This window comes from Capra hircus, chromosome 27 (genome assembly GCF_001704415.2).
Source record: "Capra hircus breed San Clemente chromosome 27, ASM170441v1, whole genome shotgun sequence".
In the NCBI taxonomy this organism is placed as follows: Eukaryota; Metazoa; Chordata; class Mammalia; order Artiodactyla; family Bovidae; genus Capra; species Capra hircus.
The window spans coordinates 27,839,162-27,859,460 of record NC_030834.1 but is presented as its reverse complement, the minus strand read 5'-3'; positions in this window follow the sequence as shown (position 1 = coordinate 27,859,460).

The following is a 20,299-nucleotide window of genomic DNA, read 5'->3' as shown; positions in this document are numbered from 1 at the left end:
TCAGTACTGTCTTTCTAGATTCCATACATATGTGTGAGTATATGATATTTGTTTCTCTTTATGACTTACTTCCCTCTGTATAATAGGGTCTAGGTTCATCCACCTCATTAGAACTGACTCAAATGCATTCTTTTTTATGGCTGAGTAATATTCCATTGTATCTATGTACCACAGCTTCTTTATCCATTCATCTTGTCAGTGGACATCTATTGCATCCATGTTCTAGCGATTGTCAATACTGCTGCAGTGGACGTTGGGGTACATGTGTCTTTTTCAGTTTTGGCTTCCTCAAGGTATATGCCTAGTAGTTGGGCTTGCTGGGTCATATGGTGGTTTTATTTCTAGTTTTTTAAGAATCTCCGTACTGTCGTCCATAGTGACTATATCAATTTACATTCCCACCAGACAGTGCAAGAGAGTTCCATTTTCTCCATACCCTCTCCAGCATTTATTGTTTGTAGACTTTTTGATGATGGTAATTCTGACTGGTGTGAGGTGATATCTCATTGAAGTTTTGATTTGCATTTCATTAATAATGAGCAATGTTGAGCATCTTTTCATGTCTTTGTTAGCCATCTGGATGTCTTCTTTGAAGAAATGTCTGTTTATGTCTTTTTCCAGTTTTTCGTTGGGTTGTTTGTTTTTCTCATATTGACTTGTATGAGCTGCTGGTATGTTTTGGAAATTAACTATTTTGTTATTTGTTTCCTTTGCTATTATTTTCTCCCATTCTGAAGGCTTCGTTTCACCTTGTTTATTGTTTCCTTCACTGTGCAAAAGTTTTTAAGTTTAATTAGATCCCATTTGTTTATTTTTGTTTTTATTTCCATTATTCTATTTAGTAGGTGAGTTATAGAAGATCTTGCTGTGATTTATGTCAAAGAGTATTCTGTTTGCCTCTAACAGTATTATACTATTTTGTCATACATTTAGATCTTTAATCCATTTAGGTTTATCCTTGTGTATGGTATTAGTTCAGTCGCTCAGTCGTGTCTCATTCTTTGTGACCCCTTGGACTACAGCATGCCAGGCTTCCCTTTCCATCCCCAACTCCCAGAGCTTGCTCAAACTCATGTCCATTGAGTCAGTGATGCCATCCAACCATCTTATCCTCTGTTGTCCCCTTCTCCTCCTGCCCCCAATCCCTCCCAGCATCAGAGTCTTTTCCAATGCGTCAACTCTTCGCATCAGGTGGCCAAAGTATTGGAGTTTCAGCCTCAGCATCAGTCCTTCCAATGAACACCCAGGACTGATCTCGTTTAGAATGGACTGGTTGGATCTCCTTGCAGTCCAAGGGACTCTCAAGAGTCTTCTCCAACACCACAGTTCAAAAGCATCAATTCTTCAGCACTCAACTTTCTTCACAGTCCAACTCTCACATCCATACATGACCACTGGAAAAACCATAGCCTTGACTAGATGGACTTTTGTTGGCAAAGTAATGTCTCTGCTTTTGAATATGCTGTCTAGGTTGGTCATAACTATTCTTCCAAGGAGTAAGCGTCTTTTAATTTCATGGCTGCAGTCGCCATCTGCAGTGATTTTGAAGCCCAGAAAAATAAAGTCAGCCACTGTTTCCCCATCTATTTGCCATGAAATGATGGGACCAGATGCCATGATCTTAGTTTTCTGAATGTTGAGCTTTAAGCCAACTTTTTCACTCTCCTCTTTCATTTTCATCAAGAGGCTTTTTAGTTCCTCTTCACTTTCTGCCATAATGGTGGTGTCATCTGAATATCTGAGGTTATTGATATTTCTCCTGGCAATCTTGATTGCAGCTTGTGCTTCTTCCAGTCCAGCATATCTCATGATGTACTCTGCATATAAGTTGAATAAGCAGGGTAACAATATACAGCCTTGACATACTTCTTTCCCGATTTGGAACCAGTCCGTTGTTTCACGTCCAGTTCTAACTTATGCTTCTTGACCTGCATACAGATTTCTCAGGAGGCAGTATTCCCATCTCTTTCAGAATTTTTCATAGTTTGCTGTGATCTACACAGTCAAAGGCTTTGGTGTAGTTAATAAAGCAGAAGTAGACGTTTTTCTGGAACTCTCTTACTTTTTGATGATCCGACGGATGTTGGCAATTTGATGTTTGGTTCCTCTGCCTTTTCTAAATCCAGCTTGAACATGTGGAAGTTCACGGTTCACTTGAAGCCTGGCTTGGAGAATTTTGAGCATTACTTTGCTAGCATCTGAGATGAATGCAGTTGTGCGGTAGTTTGAACATTCTTTGGCATTGCCTTTCTTTGGGATTGGAATGAAAACTAAACTTTTCCAGTCCTGTGACCAGTGCTGAGTTTTCCAAATTTGCTGGCATATTGAGTGCAGCACTTTCACAGCATCATCTTTTAGGATTTGAGCTTTTAGGATAGCTCAACTGGAATTCGATCACCTCCACTAGGTTTGTTCATAGTGCTGCTTCCTGAGGCCAACTTGACTTCACATTCCAGGATGTCTGGCTCTAGGTGAGTGATCACACCATCGTGATTATCTGGGTCATGACAATCTTTTTAATATGGTTCTTCTGTGTATTATTGCCATCTCTTCTTAACATTTTCTGCTTCTGTTAGGTCCATACTGTTTCTGTCTTTTATTGATCCCATCTTTGCATGAAATGTTCCCTTGGTATCTCTGATTTTCTTGAAGAGATCTCTGGTCTTTCCCATTCTGTTCTTTCCCTCTATTTCTTTGCATTGATCACTGAGGAAGGCTTTCTTATCTCTTCTTACTATTCTTTGGAACTCTGGATTCAGGTGGGAATATCTTTCCTTTTCTCCTTTGCCTTTAGCTCCTCTTCTTTCTCAGCTATTTGTTGGGACTCCTCAGATAACCACTGTGCCTTTTGCATTTCTTTTTCTTGGGAATGGTCTTGATCCCTGCCTCCAGTACGGTGTCACGAACCTCCATCCATAGTTCTTCAGGCACTCTGTCTATCAGCTCTAATCCCTTGAATCTATTTATCACTTCCAGTGTATAATCGTAAGGGATTTGATTTGGGTCATACCTGATGGTCTAGTGGTTTTCCCTGCTTTCTTCCATTTAAGTCTGAATTTGGCAATAAGGAGTTCATGATCTGAGCCACAGTCAGATTTCAGTCTTGTTTTTGCTGATTGTATAGAGCTTCTCCATCTTTGGCTACAAAGAATATAGTCATTCTGATTTTGGTATTGACCGTCTGGTGATGTTCATGTGTAGAGTCTTCTCTTGTGTTGTTTGAAGAGGGTGCTTGCTATGACCAGTGCATTCTCTTGGCAAAACTCTGTTAGCCTTTGCCCTGCTTCCTTCTGTACTCCAAGGCCAAATTTGCCTGTTCCTCCAGATATCTCTTGACTTTCTACTTTTGCATTCCTGTCTCCTATAATGAAAAGGACATCTTTTTTGGGTGTTAGTTCTAGCAGGTCTTGTAGGTCTTCATAGAACCATTCAACTTCAGCTTCTTTAGCATTACTGGTTGGGGCATAGACTTGGATTACCATGATATTGAATGATTTGCCTTGGAAATGAACAGAGATCATTCTGTTGTTTTTGAGATTGTATCTGAGTATTGCATTTTGGACTCTTTCGTTGACTGTGATGGCTATTCCATTTCTTCTAAGGGATTTTTGCCCACAGTAGTAGATATAATGGTCATCTGAGTTAAATTCACCCATTCCAGTCCATTTTAATTCACTGATTACTAAAATGTTGATGTTTACTCTTGCCATCTCCTCTTTGACCACTTCCAATTTGCCTTGATTCATGGACCTAACATTCCATGTTCCTATGCAGTATTGTTCTTTATAGGATCAGACTTTAGTCCATCACCAGTCACATCCACAGCTGGGTGTTGTTTTGGCTTTGGATCCATCTCTTCATTCTTTCTGGAGTTATCTCTCCACTGTTCTCCAGGAGCATATTGGGCACCTACTGACCCGGGGAGTTCTTTCATTGTCCTGTCTTTTTACCTTTTCACACGGTTCATGGGGTTCTCAAGGCAAGAATACTGAAGTGGTTTGCCATTCCCTTCTCCAGTGGACCACATTTTGTCACACTGGATAAGGAATGGCAAACCACTTCAGTATGGTGTTAAGAAGTGCTCTAATTTCATTCTGTTAGATGAACATGTCCAGTTTTCCCAACATCACTTATTGAAGAGGTTATCTTTGCCCCATTGTATATTCTTGCCTCCTTTGTCCAAAATAAAGTACTCAAAGGTGTGTGGGTTTATCTCTGGGCTTTCTACCTTGTTCCATTGGTCTATGTTTCTGTTTTTGTGCTGGTACCATACTGTCTTGATGATTGTAACTTTTTAGTATAGTCTGATGGCAGGAAGGTTGATTTCTCCAGCTTCGTTCTTTCTCAAGATTTCTTTGGCTATTCAGGGTCTTCTGTGTTTCCAAATGAATTGTAAAATTTTTTGTTCTAGTTCTGTGAAAAATGACACTGGTAATTTGATAGGGATCACATTGAGTCTGTGGATTGCATTTGGTAGTTTCATCATTTTCACAGTATTGATCTTCCAACCCAGCAACATGGAATATCTCTCCATCTGTTTATGTTATTATTGATTTCTTTCATCAGTGTCTTATTGTTTTTTTGGATACAGTTCTTTTGTCTCCTTGCTGCTGCTGCTGCTAAGTCACTTCAGTCATGTCTGACTCTGTGCGACCCCATAGACGGCAGCCCACCAGGCTCTGCCGTCCCTGGGATCTCCAGGCAAGGACACTGGAGTAGGTTAGGTAGGTTTATTTCTAGATACTTTATTCTTTTTGTTGCAGGGGTGAATGGGGTTAATTTCTTAATTTCTTTTTCTGATTTTTCATTGTTAGTATGTAGAAATGCAAGTGATTTTTGAGTACTGATTTTGCATACTCTGAGTTTGCTAAATTCACTGATTAGCTCTAGTAATTTTCTGATAGTATCTTTAGGTTTTCTGTGTATAGTATCATGTCGTCTGCAAACAGTGAGAGTTTTACTTCTTTTCTGATCTGGATTCCTTTTATTTCTTTTTCTTCTCTGATTGCCGTATCTAGGACTTCCAATCAATGTTGAATAATAGTGGTGAAAGTGGGTATTCTTGTCTTTTTCCTGATCTTAGAGGGAATGGTTTCAGTTTTTCACCATTGAGAACAATGTTTTCTGTGGGTTTATCACATATGGCCTTACAGGTAGGTTCCTTCTATGCCCATTTTTTGAAGAGTTTTAATCATAAGTGGGTGCTGAATTTTGTCAAAGGTTTTTTTCTGCATTTGTTGAGGTTAACATATTTTTTTCTTTTGTTTTCAATGTTTGTTTGGCTTTGTCAGGTTTTAGTTGCAGCACTTAGACTGTCTACTTGTGGCATGCAAGGCTCAGTGATTGTGGCCCTTGGGCTTAGTTACTGTGCGGCATGTGGGACCATAGTTCCTCAACCAGGGATTGAACCTGCATCCCCTGCACTGTGAGGCAGACTCTTAACCACTGGAGCGCCAGGGAATTCCCTATCATATGGTTTTTATCTTTCAATTTGTTAATATGTTGTATCACATTGATTGACTTGAGTATATTGGAGAATCCTTGCATCCTTGGAATAAACCCAACTTGATCATGGTGTATGATATTTTTAATGTGGTGTTGAGTTCTGTTCGCTAGAATTTTGTTGAGAATTTTTGCATCTACGTTCATCAATGATATTGGCCTGTAATTTTCTTTTTTTGTGTGGTCTTTGTCTGATTTTGGTATTGGGTGATGTTGGCCTTATAGAATGACTTTGGAAGTGTTCCTTCTGCAGTTTTTTGAGAGAGTTTTAGAAGGATGTAGGCATTATCTTGTCTCTAAATGTTTAATAGAATTCACCTGTGAAGCTATCTGGGCCTGGGAAATTATTTTTGTTATCAGTTGCTTTATTTTGTTTCCTTTTATAGTCTTTTCTTTGAATGCATAATTATTTTATATTCACTTTTACTAGACTATCAAAGTTTAAGGTTTACATTTGTCTGCATATAAAGCTTTATTATCTCATAGTTTTAGTATTTTTGTTATTGCTACTTTAAAGATATTCTAGTGGCATTATTTATAAATTTTTTTTTTAAATCACTGAAGTCATGATTTGGGCATGGTATAAAATACATTTTCTGTTTCTTTTTGCCACAACTGCACAGCAAGTTGGATCTAGTTCCCCAACCAGGGATCAAACCCATGCCCCCTGCATTGGAAGGGGGAAGTCTTAACCACTAGACCATCAGGGCAGTCCCTGAAATATGCCTTCCAGTAAATGTTCCCTGTAAATGTTTTCAGCTTATAGAGTTTGATACATACAAATATAAAAAAATCTTCATTATAATATTGTCGGTTGTATCCATTATTCCTGATTGCCTTGATCTGTTGTGGAGCTGAGTGAGCAGGTGAAAAATCTGTCATGATGATGGCACTTCCATTGCTTCTTGCAGTTTTAGTTTATTTTTTGAAATTAAACTATAAAGATTTATGAGAGTTATATTCTCCACTGTGAATTATATCTGTATCATTACAAAGCACCCTTCTCTTTTCCACTTGCCTTGAATCGTGTAGTCTGATATTAATAGTTGAGTCTGTGTTTGTTTTTGTGTGTAGCAGTCTGCTCTCTATCATTGTCTAGTAATTTACATGCAGTCATGATCCGTCACTTCCTCTTAGCTTCTCTTTGGAGGCAGTTTTTTATTTTTTAGCAATATGAACCAGATTTTCTTTTTTTAAATTTAATTTTTATTTATTTGTTTGGCTGTGTGAGGTCTTGTTGTGACACATGGGATCCTTCCTTGCAGCTCATGGACTCTAGTTGTAGTTTTTACTATTAACAGGTGAATCTATCCATTTACCTTTATAGTTGTGTTTGAGTTTAATTTTGCTATATTAGATTATGATTTTTTACTAACTTCTTTCTTGAAATGCCCAGTTCCCAGATTTCCATGGCATCACTGAAGTCATTCTTTAATCCTTCCCACTATCGTTGATTATAATCATAACCACTCTTTTAAAGACTAAGCAACATGGTAATCTTTCTCTGTAGATATATGTATATATATATATGTATGTATGTATGTATGTATGTATTCATATATACAAAATACATATTGATATAATTGAATATGCTGTGTTTACATGTACATGTATATATGTGTTGTGTGTTTGTGTGTGGGTGTCAGTGTGTATGTGTATTTTACCTTTACAGTAACTCAGTATGGCATATACTTTTCACTGTGGTGCATTACTGATACAGTTTTAGAAATGAGAAATCTAAGTTTCAGCAAAGAATCCCATGGACAGAGGAGCCTGGCGGCTACAGTCCATGGTTGCAGAGTCTGACACAACTGAGCAAATGACGCTTTCACTTCACTTTCAGGCAACCTCCCCAAGTGAACCTGCAGGTTGGTAATCCTGGCATTGTAACTCATTACACAGTGCTACCTTTGTAGGTCTCTTAGCACTCTGATTTTTCCTTCTTGATTTGTCATTTATTCTACTTCTATTTATTGATTAACCTCTATTGATATTAACCTCTATTGATTCATTAAACAAATATATATTAAGCAACTAACTAAATATATATTGTGGGCTCCGGGGACAGGCAGTGAACAGAATGGACAAAAATGTCTACCCTCATGAACTGTAATCAAAATGTTCCATTTTGAGTATGCATATTATGCTGTGTGGCATGTGGAATCTCAGTTCCCCAACCAGGGATTGAATTCGTGCCCCCTGCAGTGAAAGTGTGGATTCCTAACCACTGGACCACCGGGGAATTCCTATCAATGACTTTAAGGAGACTCTGCCTTTAAGGAGACTCTGCCTGCCTGGAGTTATTTTTAGGATGCCTTCTGTTTGGACCTTCCTTCTGTTATTCAGGGATTGGTTTCTCCTCATTTTTCACAAAAGAATATAAATTCAGTCCCTGTATTAGATGACATTTAAAGCACATCCTATGGACGTTTATAATGCAATACTGATAATTAGTTACCTTCGCTTATACTAGCTTATAGAATGTATACAGTCAACTTGAATCCTCCCCCCCGCAACCCCGACAAGCATATATTACCTCATTCCTCCATTCTTGCATCCATACATCCTGGTTTGTCAACTACAGTTCTAGTTTCACCTCTTCTTTGAGCATAATTCTTGGCCTTTCTTACACTTTTAAAATAACAAAGCTTATTAATTACTTAAAAAAATCTCAGAGATGTATGGCTTACTTAGAAAAAGCAACGTGCAGAACAACATATGTGGTATGCAAGCATTTGTCTAGAAATGGAAGGAAAAACCCACACACACATACATATTTTCTTGATGGACATATAAACTATCTCTGGCATATACACAAAGAAGTAATAACAACTGGTTTCTGAGTCTGGGAGGTAGAATTTTTGGTGGGCATACTTTTCATACTTGAGGATTGTGTGATGGTATCACTTGGGCAAAAAATATATACAGTTTTAGCTTAAGAGAAGCAAAAGTAATGGGTGAATTGAACACAACTGAAATTCTGTAGAAATTATAAATGATAAAAGTCCAGTGATGCATACTTGGGGAAGATTATAAACATTCACTATGAAAGTCTGCTCTTGAAACCTTTCTGATCCTTCAGGGATTATGAATGTTTTCAGCCCTTTGCCTAGATGATTGCATCTTGCAGCTTTTGATAATAAATTTTGTCTTCAGAACAGTGTTACACTTACAGAAAAATGAGAAGACAGTACAGAGAGTTCTCATATCCTCTGTATCCAGTTTCCACTAGTATTAGCATCTTATATTACTATGGTGGTGGTGCTTGTTTAGTAGCTAAGTCATGTCTGACTCTTTTGTGACCCTCTGAACTGTAGCCCGCCAGGCTTCTCTGTCCATGGGATTTTCAAGGCAAGAATACTGGAATGGATTGTCATTTGCTTCTCCAGGGGATCTTCTTGACCCAGGGATTGAACCCACGTCACCTGCCTTGGCAGGTGGATCTTTGCCACTGAGTCACCAGGGAAGCCCTTTATACTAGTACCATACCTTTGTGCAATTAATAAGCCTATTTTGATACATTATTATTAAAGTCCATATTTGATTCAGATTTTCCTACTTTTATCTATGCCCTTTTTCTGTTTCAAGATCTCATTCAAGAACCCACGTTAGATTCACTTGCCTTATCACCTTAGGGTCTTCCTGTCTGGGAGAGTTTGTCAGGCTTGCCTTGATTTCAGTAACCTTGAGAGTTTTGAGAATACTTAATTATTCTGAAATGTGTCCCACTGTTGGAGTTTACCTAGTGTTTTTCTCATGACTAGACTGGGAAGATGGGTTTTGGGGAGGAAGAGTATAGATGTGATGGGCCATTTTCATCATATCATATCAAGGGTACATGCTGTCAAAATGATTTATTACTGTAGATCTTAACAGTGATCACTTGACTGAGGAAGTGTTGATGAGTTTTCTCCATTGGAAGTTGCTTTTCCTCCACTCTTTTCCACACTGTACTCTTTAGAAGGAAGTCACTATGTGCAACTCGATGGAATTGTGATTCGTGCCCCCACATCAAGGGTGAAGTATTTCCATAAAGTACTTGAAATTCGTCGGCAAGAGAGATTTGCCTCTTTCCTCTCATGTATTTATTTATCCAGTCATCTGTTTATATTGGTATAGACTCACACCTTGTGCCTCCTGTTTAGAGGATAAATTATGGGTTTACTGTCTTTGTCTATGAGTCACAACCCCAGCCCATCTTACGATTGTCTTGCCTTGGCCACATCCCTGTCACTTGTTTTGCATTTCAGCTGTCTTGCTCTGTGGCTTGCTCTGTACTGCCCGTATAATTCTAGACTATTGTGGGGAATAAATAATTTCACATGCCATGTAGAAGTACAGAGGAAAAACAAATACACTGAAAATGTTTTTGGTGGACTGCAGAGACATCAGCACCAAGCTGTGTCCCTGTGTATCAGAAAGAATTCATGGAATAGCATAACTCTGAACCACACACGTAGATTTATTTAAGAATCCATGTACTTGCTACTTTGCTATCAGTCATCTCACCCTTGAAAGGATAGCATAAGTTGCTCTGGGCAGGTTTCAGGAAGATTTAATTTTAGATTGATGTCTTCTACTCAGATAGTCCATTCTTCCATTCATTCAGTCTGTCTGACTGACATCACCCCAAACAACATCCTTGCTTACAACTTATCTACTAAGCAAAACCCATTCTGGGAACACAAAGTCCAGCTAAGGACAAAAATTCAACGTGTGTGTGTAGTTTTGCTCACTATACTCGGTCACTCACCCACCCTAGATAAGACCTATTTGTGTTTCCTAGTTCCTACTACCATTATATAGCTCTTCCTCATATGTTAACTAGCTCAGAGCTCAAAAAAAAAAGAAAGTTTTATGTAGAAAGTTATCACATTGACTTTTCTGGTCTTTTCTTCCTCCCTTCTCTGCAAACAAAGTTGCCGTTAAACATTTTTTTTGGTATGACTTTTTGTGCAGACATATGCTTTTATTTTCTTTGACTTACTGAAAACTCCTAAAATTGACCGAGTCATGTGGTATATACAGCTTTTAACTTTAAAAGAAATTGGCACATGGTTTCCTAAAGTTCTATACAATTGTACATTTGCAGCACCAGCATGTGAGAATTCCAGTTTCATCACATACTTGGCAACCCTCGTAAGTCAATTGTTTTAATTTCAGACATTCTACAGTATCTGTAGCTATATCTCATGGTGGTTTTTCCAGATGACTTTCACTGGTGATGAGTAATATAGTCTAGGAGAACCCTCTCAGATTCCTTTTTTAAAAAGCTATTCTTACATTTAAGAATATTTTAACCATAGTGTTTCAGAACATTTTGGAAAACACTTTAGAAATCCTTTCCAAAGTTTTATTTAGAATTTAGTTTATAAGTTAAAAATTAATAATTTCTAATTCATTTATTTAACAAACATTTATTAAGTATCTGCTATGTGCTGAGCTCTGTGCTAAGAAGGTACTGGCTATTCAAAAGTAAATTGGATGCTTGCTGTCTGGAGTGCGTAGCAGATATGTTAGTCGTGGTAAAGGTCAAACTATAGTACATAAACAGATATTTTAGTTTTGGTGGCAAGTGAGAATAAGGAAAAACACTGAGGGAGCTCAAAAGATATTAATATCTAGAAAGGGAAAGTCAAAGCAGATGGGAAGCAGAAATTAGAGCTTAGAGGAAACTAGGAGAGAAAGAATTTTGAACAGTTCAAGACAGGATAAGAGTTTCCAAACGGCATGGCTGGCATGTATAAATCATGAGAAGAGGTCCAGTAGGATGAGAAATGACATGAAACCTTGGGTTTAGAAAAGAGTAAACTAGCGGTCTCAACAAATTTTTCTTTTAGTATAATGACACAAGTGGAGAGCTATCTAGAAGTCAGAAAACCTTGTTAATTTTTAGAAAGTGTTTATAAAAAAGATTTTAAATTTCTCTTATATAGGATCATGCATTATACTTTTACTTTCATTCTCAAAATTTCAAATACAAATGCAACATTTAATTTTCATTATTTTTAGCTGTGTGTTGTTGATAGTTATGCCCATTATTGAGATTTTCTTTTGTATCATTTTCTTTTTCATAAGGTTATTAAAATATCCAAGCGACATTTTAAGAAGTTTCTTTTTTATTATAAGCAAACAATAATATTTTGTTAATTTCTTTTCCAATCCCAGTATTTCTGGTTATATCTTAGTATATCATCCAAACTTCACAAATACTACAGAATGGTAGTAGTTGACATTCTGATTTTTGTCCCATTTTTAAAGGGAATGACTAGGATTTTGGATTGAGTTTAATATTAACCTTTAGATTAAAGGAATTTTGTTTTATTGAGGAAGAAACTGTTTCTTCCTGTTTCCAGATATTTAATTGGGAGTAAATGTTGACCCTTTGCTAAGTAATCTTCTGACATTATGAAATGATGTGTACACACACATATGTGTCTGCATGCTCAGTCGCACAGTTGTGTCTGATTTTTGTGACCCCATGGACTGTAACCACCAGGCTCCTCTGTCCATGGGGTTTCTCAGGCAAGAATACTGGAGTGGGTTGCCATTTCCTTCTCCAGGAGATCTTCCCAACCTAGGGATTGAACCCGGGTCTCCTGCATTGCAGGTGGATTGCTTACCACTGAGCCACCTGGGAAACCATACACACATATATGCAGACAAATAGATAGGTCTGCATACGTGTGGACAGTGTGTGTGGGGGTGCTCAGTCATGTCTGACTCTTTGCAACCCCGTGGACTGTAGCCTGCCAGGCTCCTCTGTCCATGGGATTCTCCAGGCAAAAATACTGGAGTGGGTTGCCATTTCCTCCTCCAAGAGGTCTTCATGACCCAGGGATTGAACCCACATCTCTTGCATTGCAGGCTTTACCACTGAGCCACTGGGGAAACCCAATGCCTCTCTATATAAAATCTCTTTTAACCTGTGGCGATGGTGTTCAGCTGCAGCTACAGTGGTCCCATTCAGCTGCACGTCCTTAAGACTATATATCCTGGTGGCAGTAAATGAGTAGACCTCGACCACCTGTGGTGTCTGACATTACTGTTACTCTCCTAAGCCTAGGGTTCATCATGCCTGCACTGAGCTTTCAATACGTATGTCTGTTCCCCAGTCCCCGCTCTTCTTGCTGACTCTGTATATCTGTGCATAGTAGATACGCTGACTTGTCCCATCCTTCTGGTCAACCATGGAGGTCTCCTTCACCTTGTTGGACAGCTCCTCCTTCCCTGTCCACCTGCGTCTCTTAAGAAGGAGGATGTGGAGCTTTCTGAAGTCTCCCTCCCAGTTGATTTGAAAAGCTCCCAAAGAAAATTTGAATCCAGTTTCTTGTCTTAAGAGTTTCCAGTTGAGGAACACAAACTGAGTCTAGGCTCCTGTTTTGTTTTCCCGATCACATATCGATTCGTCTGACAAGTACTTAAGCCCTGTATGGAATCACACTCATTTGGCTGAAGTTGGAATACTCTTTTCATTCTTTTATATTGACCATTGTTTCCATTTTTACTGTTCTTTACCTACCAGCGACCCCCCCGCCACTGCCCCACCCCATAGGAAAATGAAACCTACAAAACTGGATCCTATTTTCTGAAATCTTGCTCCAAAATGAATGGACTACTTTTTTATTTCACATCCTAGTCACTGGATCATATTCCTTTAGATATGAGATGCAGTTGAAATTTACTACACTACATTGTACACTAATTTGTAATGCTGGAAAGCTTCTAAGGAGGCTAAACATTTCAAACATTAAATTATAAAACTATATTTTCCTTTCTATCTGATCCTAGACTTAGGTAGCACAATTTCTGTGAATTTTGCCCAAAATGTAGTTTCAGTTCAGTTCAGTCATAGAGTCATGTCCGACCCCATGAATTGCAGCACGCCAGGCCTCCTTGTCCATCACCAACTCCCAGAGTTCACCCAAACTCATGTCCATTGAGTCAGTGATGTCATCCAGCCATCTCATCCTCTGTCGTCCCCTTCTTCTCCTGCCCCCAATCCCTCCCAGTGTCAGTCTTTTCCCAATGAGTCAACTCTTCGCATGAGTTTACCAAAGTACTAGAGTTTCAGCTTTAGCATCATTCATTCTAAAGAACACCCAGGACTGATTTCCTTTAGAATGGACTGGTTGGATCTCCTTGCAGTCCAAGGGACTCTCAAGAGTCTTCTCCAACACCACAGTTCAAACACATCAATTCTTCAGTGCTCAGCTTTCTTCACAGTCCAACTCTCACATCTATACATGACCACTGGAAAAACCGTAGCCTTGACTAGACGGACCTTTGTTGGCAAAGTAATGTCTGCTTTTGAATACGCTATCTAGGTTGGTCATAACTTTTCTTCCAAGGAGTAAGCGTCTTTTAATTCATGGCTGCAATCACCATCTGCAGTGATTTTGGAGCCCCCCAAAATAAAGTCTGACACTGTTTCCACTATTTCCCCATCTATTTCCCATGAAGTGATGGGACCAGATGCCATGATCTTCATTTTCTGAATGTTGAGTTTTAAGCCAACTTTTTCACTCTCTTCTTTCACTTTCATTAAGAGCCTTTTTAGTTCCTTTTCACTTTCTTCCATAAGGATGGTGTCATCTGCATATCTGAGGTTATTGGTATTTCTCCTGGCAATCTTGATTCCAGCTTGTATTTCTTCCAGTCTAGCGTTTCTCATGATGTACTCTGCATAGAAGTTAAAGAAGCAGGGTAACATACAGCCTTGACATACTCCTTTTCCTATTTGAAACCATCTGTTGTTCCATGTCCAGTTCTAACTGTTGCTTCCTGACCTGCATATAGGTTTCTCAAGAGGCAGGTCAGGTGGTCTGGTATTCCCATCTCTTTCAGAATTTTCCACAGTTTATTGTGATCCACACAGTCAAAGGCTTTGGCATAGTCAATAAAGCAGAAATAGATGTTTTTCTGGAACTCTCTTGCTTTTTCGATGATCCAGCGGATGTTGGCAATTTGATCTCTGGTTCCTCTGCCTTTTCTAAAACCAGCTTGAACATCTGGAAGTTCACGTATTGCTGAAGCCTGGCTTGAAGAATTTTGAGCATTACTTTACTAGCATGTGAAATGACTGCAATTGTGTGGTAGTTTGAGCATTCTTTGGCGTTGCCTTTCTTTGGGATTGGAATGAAAACTGACCTTTTCCAGTCCTGTGACCACTGCTAAGTTTTCCAAATTTGCTGGCATATTGAGTGCAGCCCTTTCACAGCATCATCTTTCAGGATTTGAAACAGCTCAACTGGAATTCCATCACCTCCACTAGCTTTATTCATAGTGATGCTTTCTAAGGCCCACTTGACTTCACATTCCAAGATGTCTGGCTACATGAATGATCATACCATCATGATTATCTGGGTCATGAAGATCTTTTTTGTACAGTTCTTCCGTGTATTCTTGCCACTTCTTAATATCTTCTGCTTCTGTTAGGTCCAGACCATTTCTGTCCTCTATTGAGCCCATCTCTGCATGAAATGTTCCCTTGGTATCTCTAATTTTCTTGAAGAGATCTCTAGTCTTTCCCATTCTGTTGTTTTCCTCTATTTCTTTGCATTGATTGCTGAGGAAGGCTTTCTTATCTCTCCTTGCTATTCTTTGGAACTGTGCATTCAGATGCTTATATCATTCCTTTCTCCTTTGCTTTTCACTTCTCTTCTTTTCACAGCTATTTGTAAGGCTTCCCCAGATAGCCATTTTGCTTTTTTGCATTTCTTTTCCATGGGGATGGTCTTGATCCCTGTCTCCTGTACAATGTCACAAACCTCCATCTGTAGTTCATCAGGTTCTCTATCTATCAGATCTAGTCCCTTAAATCTATTTCTCACTTCCACTGTATAATCATAAGAGATTTGATTTAGGTCACACCTGAATGGTCTAGTGGTTTTCCCTACTTTCTTCAAATGTAGTATATATATATTAAATTGTATCTCTTGCTCTTCTTTTTTCCTCCCTCCCTCCTTCCTTCTTTCATTTTACTTTGTGTGTTTAAAACATTCTTTAGTTGATAAAGTTTATTTTTCCCTTTTTCTTTAGAAAAAGTATTTAAATTTAGGACTCTAGCTTTGTTTTGATTAGATCCCACGAGAATTAATATGAAATGTATTGATTTTCACAGTTTTCTAAACAGTATGTTGTTATGCATTCAATTTTTTCTTGACCTTGGTGTTCTTTAGGAAAAAATACTTTTAAATTTCCCAATGTATGACATTCTGTGTTTCTTTAAATTCATATAGTTAACTCAGGAATTCTTCAAAGTATGTTTATTATCTAAAGAGTAGTATAATTGCATCAAAAATTGTTAAGAAAGATAAAAAGCAAAGCCATCATGCCAAAATAATTACTTAGATCCATTTTGTAAATTTTTATCATCTTTTCCCATATACATACTGTTTTTATGGAATTGTATGAATTAGTTTTTTAAAAAAATATATTATTCATCTTTATTTATATGAGTTGCTCCCAAATGATAGGATGTTGTTATTTACCATTATGTCATAAGCATTTTCATATTGCTGCATAAGCATTTATTAAATGGTTGTTTATTAAATGTATTAGGATGCATTATGTTCTACTGACTGGAATTTGCTATAATTTGATTATTTTTGGGAATTTAATTTATTTCTATGTGGGTGCTATATTAAGTAATACTGAATCACATTTGCAACTTTTCCAGTGTTTCAGGTTATTTCCTTAAGACAGATTTACATAAAAGGGGGTTCTGGCACAGGAAGTATGAATATTTTTTATGGTTCCAACATATTGCCGAATTGCTTTCTGAAAGTGTTGGAACATTTAAAAACACGATCAGATATGCATGAGCATCCCTATTTCTTTGTTCCCTTGACAGCATGAAATATTATAATTTAAAACCATTTTTTCCTAATTGAAGAGATTTAAAAGGGAAATGTATTTTATTTGCACTTTCCTTTAATTTTTCATGAATGTGTTTATATGTTGCATTTCCTAGTTTTTGAACTCTCTGTTCATGTCACTGGACCCTTTTTCATGTTCACGTGGCATAACATATCCTTCTAGGGGACCTTAATAGTTAGTAATGAAACATCAGTGCATTTTGTAAATCTGTATACTGTATTTTATTCTCTGTGGATACAACTCTTAATGAGCTCATTGATCAAAATGGTGAGAACAGTATTTGGTACTTGTCACTCCATACAGATTTTAGAAGATATATTAAGTGTGCCTAACTCATGTTCTGTTCAAATAAATATATTCACATACTACGTTTAAGTTCAGAATACACATTGTAAAAATCATAAGGTTAGTTTCCCAAAAAGCCAGAAGAACATAAAAACTCTTAAATGGCCACCATCCAACCATGCAACTGTCAGCCTTCAGTGTAAACATTTTTATGAATTAATCAGTGATTTTCACATGATTATCAATTAGTGTGCTAGGTTGCATAAAATCATGCCTATCTGAATCTTGGAAAAATAGGTTAATTAAAAAAATTGACAGATAGCAAAGGAAAGATGGCCTGTTGCTGACTCTAAGCAGTCTGTACCCAGACTTCTTTCTCCTGCATGTGTAGTCAGGGTATAGAAGGGCTCCTGGGGTGAAGTGAGGAGAGCTGGAACCAGGGGTGATTTACCAAAGGTAGTTGGTTTGTCCAGCATAGTCGTTTGGACCCTGACAACGAGCAGATCCAGGATAAGGACCCCAGAAGATTCTGTAGTCCAGCTGGGTCTGTTAACATCCATCAGGCCGCTGTGCTTGGTCCCTGCCTATGGAGCGGCGTCCGTTGCAGCTATTGAGGTGTCTGGGCAGACCCTCCCAAGCTGATTGAGTTTCTGCTGCTGCAGTTTTGCATTTCTTCTCTGTCTTCTTAATCCTGGGATTTGTGTGTTCTAAGTCACTTCAGTTGTGTCCGACTCTTTGCAACCCCATGGACTGTAGCCCACCAGGTTTTTCTGTCCATGGGGATTCTCCAGGCAAGAATACTGGAGTGGGTTGCCATTTCCTTCTCCAGGGGATCTTCCCAACCCAGGGATTGAGCCTGCTGTCTCTTGTGTCTCCTGCGTCGGCCTGCGGGTTCTTTACCACTAGCGCCACCTGGGAACCCGGAATGAGGTCCTGCTAATTTGACAGGGAGTAAAATCTAAGGGTAGGTGTAGCCTGGTGGGCAGACTTTTTGCTTCTTTTGTTGGAATTTGGTCTCTTGTTATCTGATGAGTCCCACCCCTTCTTTGCCTGCCCCACTACCCTTATAAGTACCACTCTGGCTGTTCAGTTCCACAGAGAAACAGAGAAACAAAAATGAAGCAACAGTGCTTTGGGAGGCGGACTCTTCCCCCAGCTCTCTGCTCCACATCCAGTTTGCCCTGTGGACTGTTGCTGGGAGTGAAGCCAGGATTCCCCTGTGGAGTCTGGCCCAGCCTGGAAGAGACCTCTTGGAGTTGTGTGAATGAATTAGGTCCACAAAGTGCTTAGAACAGTGGCTGGCACAAAGTCTGCACGTAATAAATGGAAGCTATTACCTTCTCTATATAGGTTAGTTCTGTTTCCTATGTTCTCCCTAGATAAAGTTTTCAGATGGTTACCAAGGATTTCTTATTAGTAATGATGGCAATGGAATAAAAAGTATGCCTGATTGAACCGTGTGTTTAACGCCTACAGTATTTTTTTAAAAATGGTTTCTATGAATGCTTTGGAAACTTCTTGATTTTTTTTTCTTTCCTTCACTAAAAGAAGAGAGAAAAGCAATACTTTTCATCTTTAGTTGTAGGGACTATAATCAAGAATTAGAATTCTACTAAAATGGAAGGCAATCAACGTTTTAATTTTAGATTCTGTACAATGTTCAGCGTATATTAGGTGCTTAATAAGCAACGATGACTTACACTTACGTAACCCTTGTGCCAAGTACATGCAGTTCTAAGTGTTTTACCTGTGTTAACTCACTGGTCTTTTAACTCACTTCTATAAACTTGGCAGTGGTATTTTCATCACTTTATAGGTGAGAAACTGAGACACAGAAATTTGTTCAAGGTCCTTAAGCTGGAATAGCAAGCACATAGGGAATTCAAATCAAGTTATATATTTATATCTATGTGTGTGTGTGTGTATATATATATATATATATGTCTTCAAGAGTCTGTAGTGTGAATCATTATATTCTATTATCTCTAAAAACATCTTGTAAAACATGGGTACACATCAGAAATGACTTTTATTGGTAATTTACACTGCTGGGCAACACCATAGTCTTATAGTGATGGAAGATCCCAGTGATTAACCAGTGAGTTAAAAAAACAAAACAAGAAAAACTATCTGCATTGTATGGCCAAACTCCTCTGCCTCTATCCCTACATTTAAGCTGTATACACTTAGCTTGTACCTTTCCATATTCTCACCAACCCTACAGATTTTCAGTCCGGTGGCTTCTTGGCATTTCACAAGTTGAGGGACAGACAGGCTACCTCGCAATTTGTCTGCTAGACCAAGGTGGTCTGCAGGGTCAGTAATTAGAATACGGCTATCACTGTTAAGATTAGAAAAAGCTGGCATACCACAGCTGCTCATGTTGGAGACTATTTCATTTTAAAAGTTGGCTTTATTAAAATAAAATTGACAAAGCTGAAAGATATTTGAAGTGAACGTTGTGGAGATTTGAAACACATACACACGGTGAAAGGATTCCCTCGTCTAGTTAATTAACACACTCATCACTCCACATCTTTATTTGTGTGTGTGTGTGTGAGAGAGAGAACATTTCAGTTCTGCAGTCTCAGCAAATTTCAGATATATAATACAGTGCTGTCAAATCCAGTCATCATGTCTTACATTGAGTCCTCAGACCCTATTCATATTATACCTCAAAGTTTGTAGCCGTTTACCAATCTCTCCCTATTTTCCTCACCCTTCCAGCCTCGAACAGCAACTTTTCTGCTCTGTTTCTGTGAGTTTGACTTTGTTTTTAGATTCTGCGTATAAATAAGACCACACAGTATTCGTGTGTTTATTTTGCTTACCGGAATGCCCTTCAAGGTTCATCCATGTTGTCTCAAAAGGCAGAATCTCCTCCTTTCTCATGGCTGAGTAGTACTCCACTGTGTATACCACATCTTCTTGATCCGTCCGTTCATTCATTAATGGACACTTAGGTCATGCCCTTATTGTGGCTGTTTTGAATAACGCAGCAGTGAATGTGGGAACGTAGTTGTCTTTTTGATACCCTATTTTCATTTCCTTTGGATGCATACTCAGAAGTGGGACTGCTGAGAACATTGCATTTATCAGGCAACCCACGAACTGTTCTTGGGAGGAGGGGGTTAGTTATGGTGCATTTAGAAAATATTGGGAAAAGGGTGGTGGGTTTCAGTCTCTCAGATATAACCACCCACTAAAGGGAGAACTCTGTTCACTGTTCTCATGCCCCATACTGTCTATGAGACCAGTGTCAAAGCTGGATGTACAAAGAGAAAGTCTATCAAAAGCATTCTGACTTACTTTGCTGTAACTATTAATAGTGATTCTTCATTAAAAATAATTTTCTAGGGTGAATGTTAAATCATGGGGGTTATTGTATAGTAGTGTTAAAACAGGACTCTCTTGGGCAAAGACTTTGTATAGTTACCCTAGTCCTGACCATTTATGAAAATAGCAGTTTCTCCATTTGGGCAGTTCTGCCATTGTTCCTGACTTTCAGCTTGAGAATGGCATTCCCTGCTCATTGCTCTTCCTGAATTAATTTCTGAAGTTACCTTTAATTTGCATCTTAAAAAAAAATCCCTGATTTTCATTATTCCTTGAAGAGCTTTGTCAGTCTTAA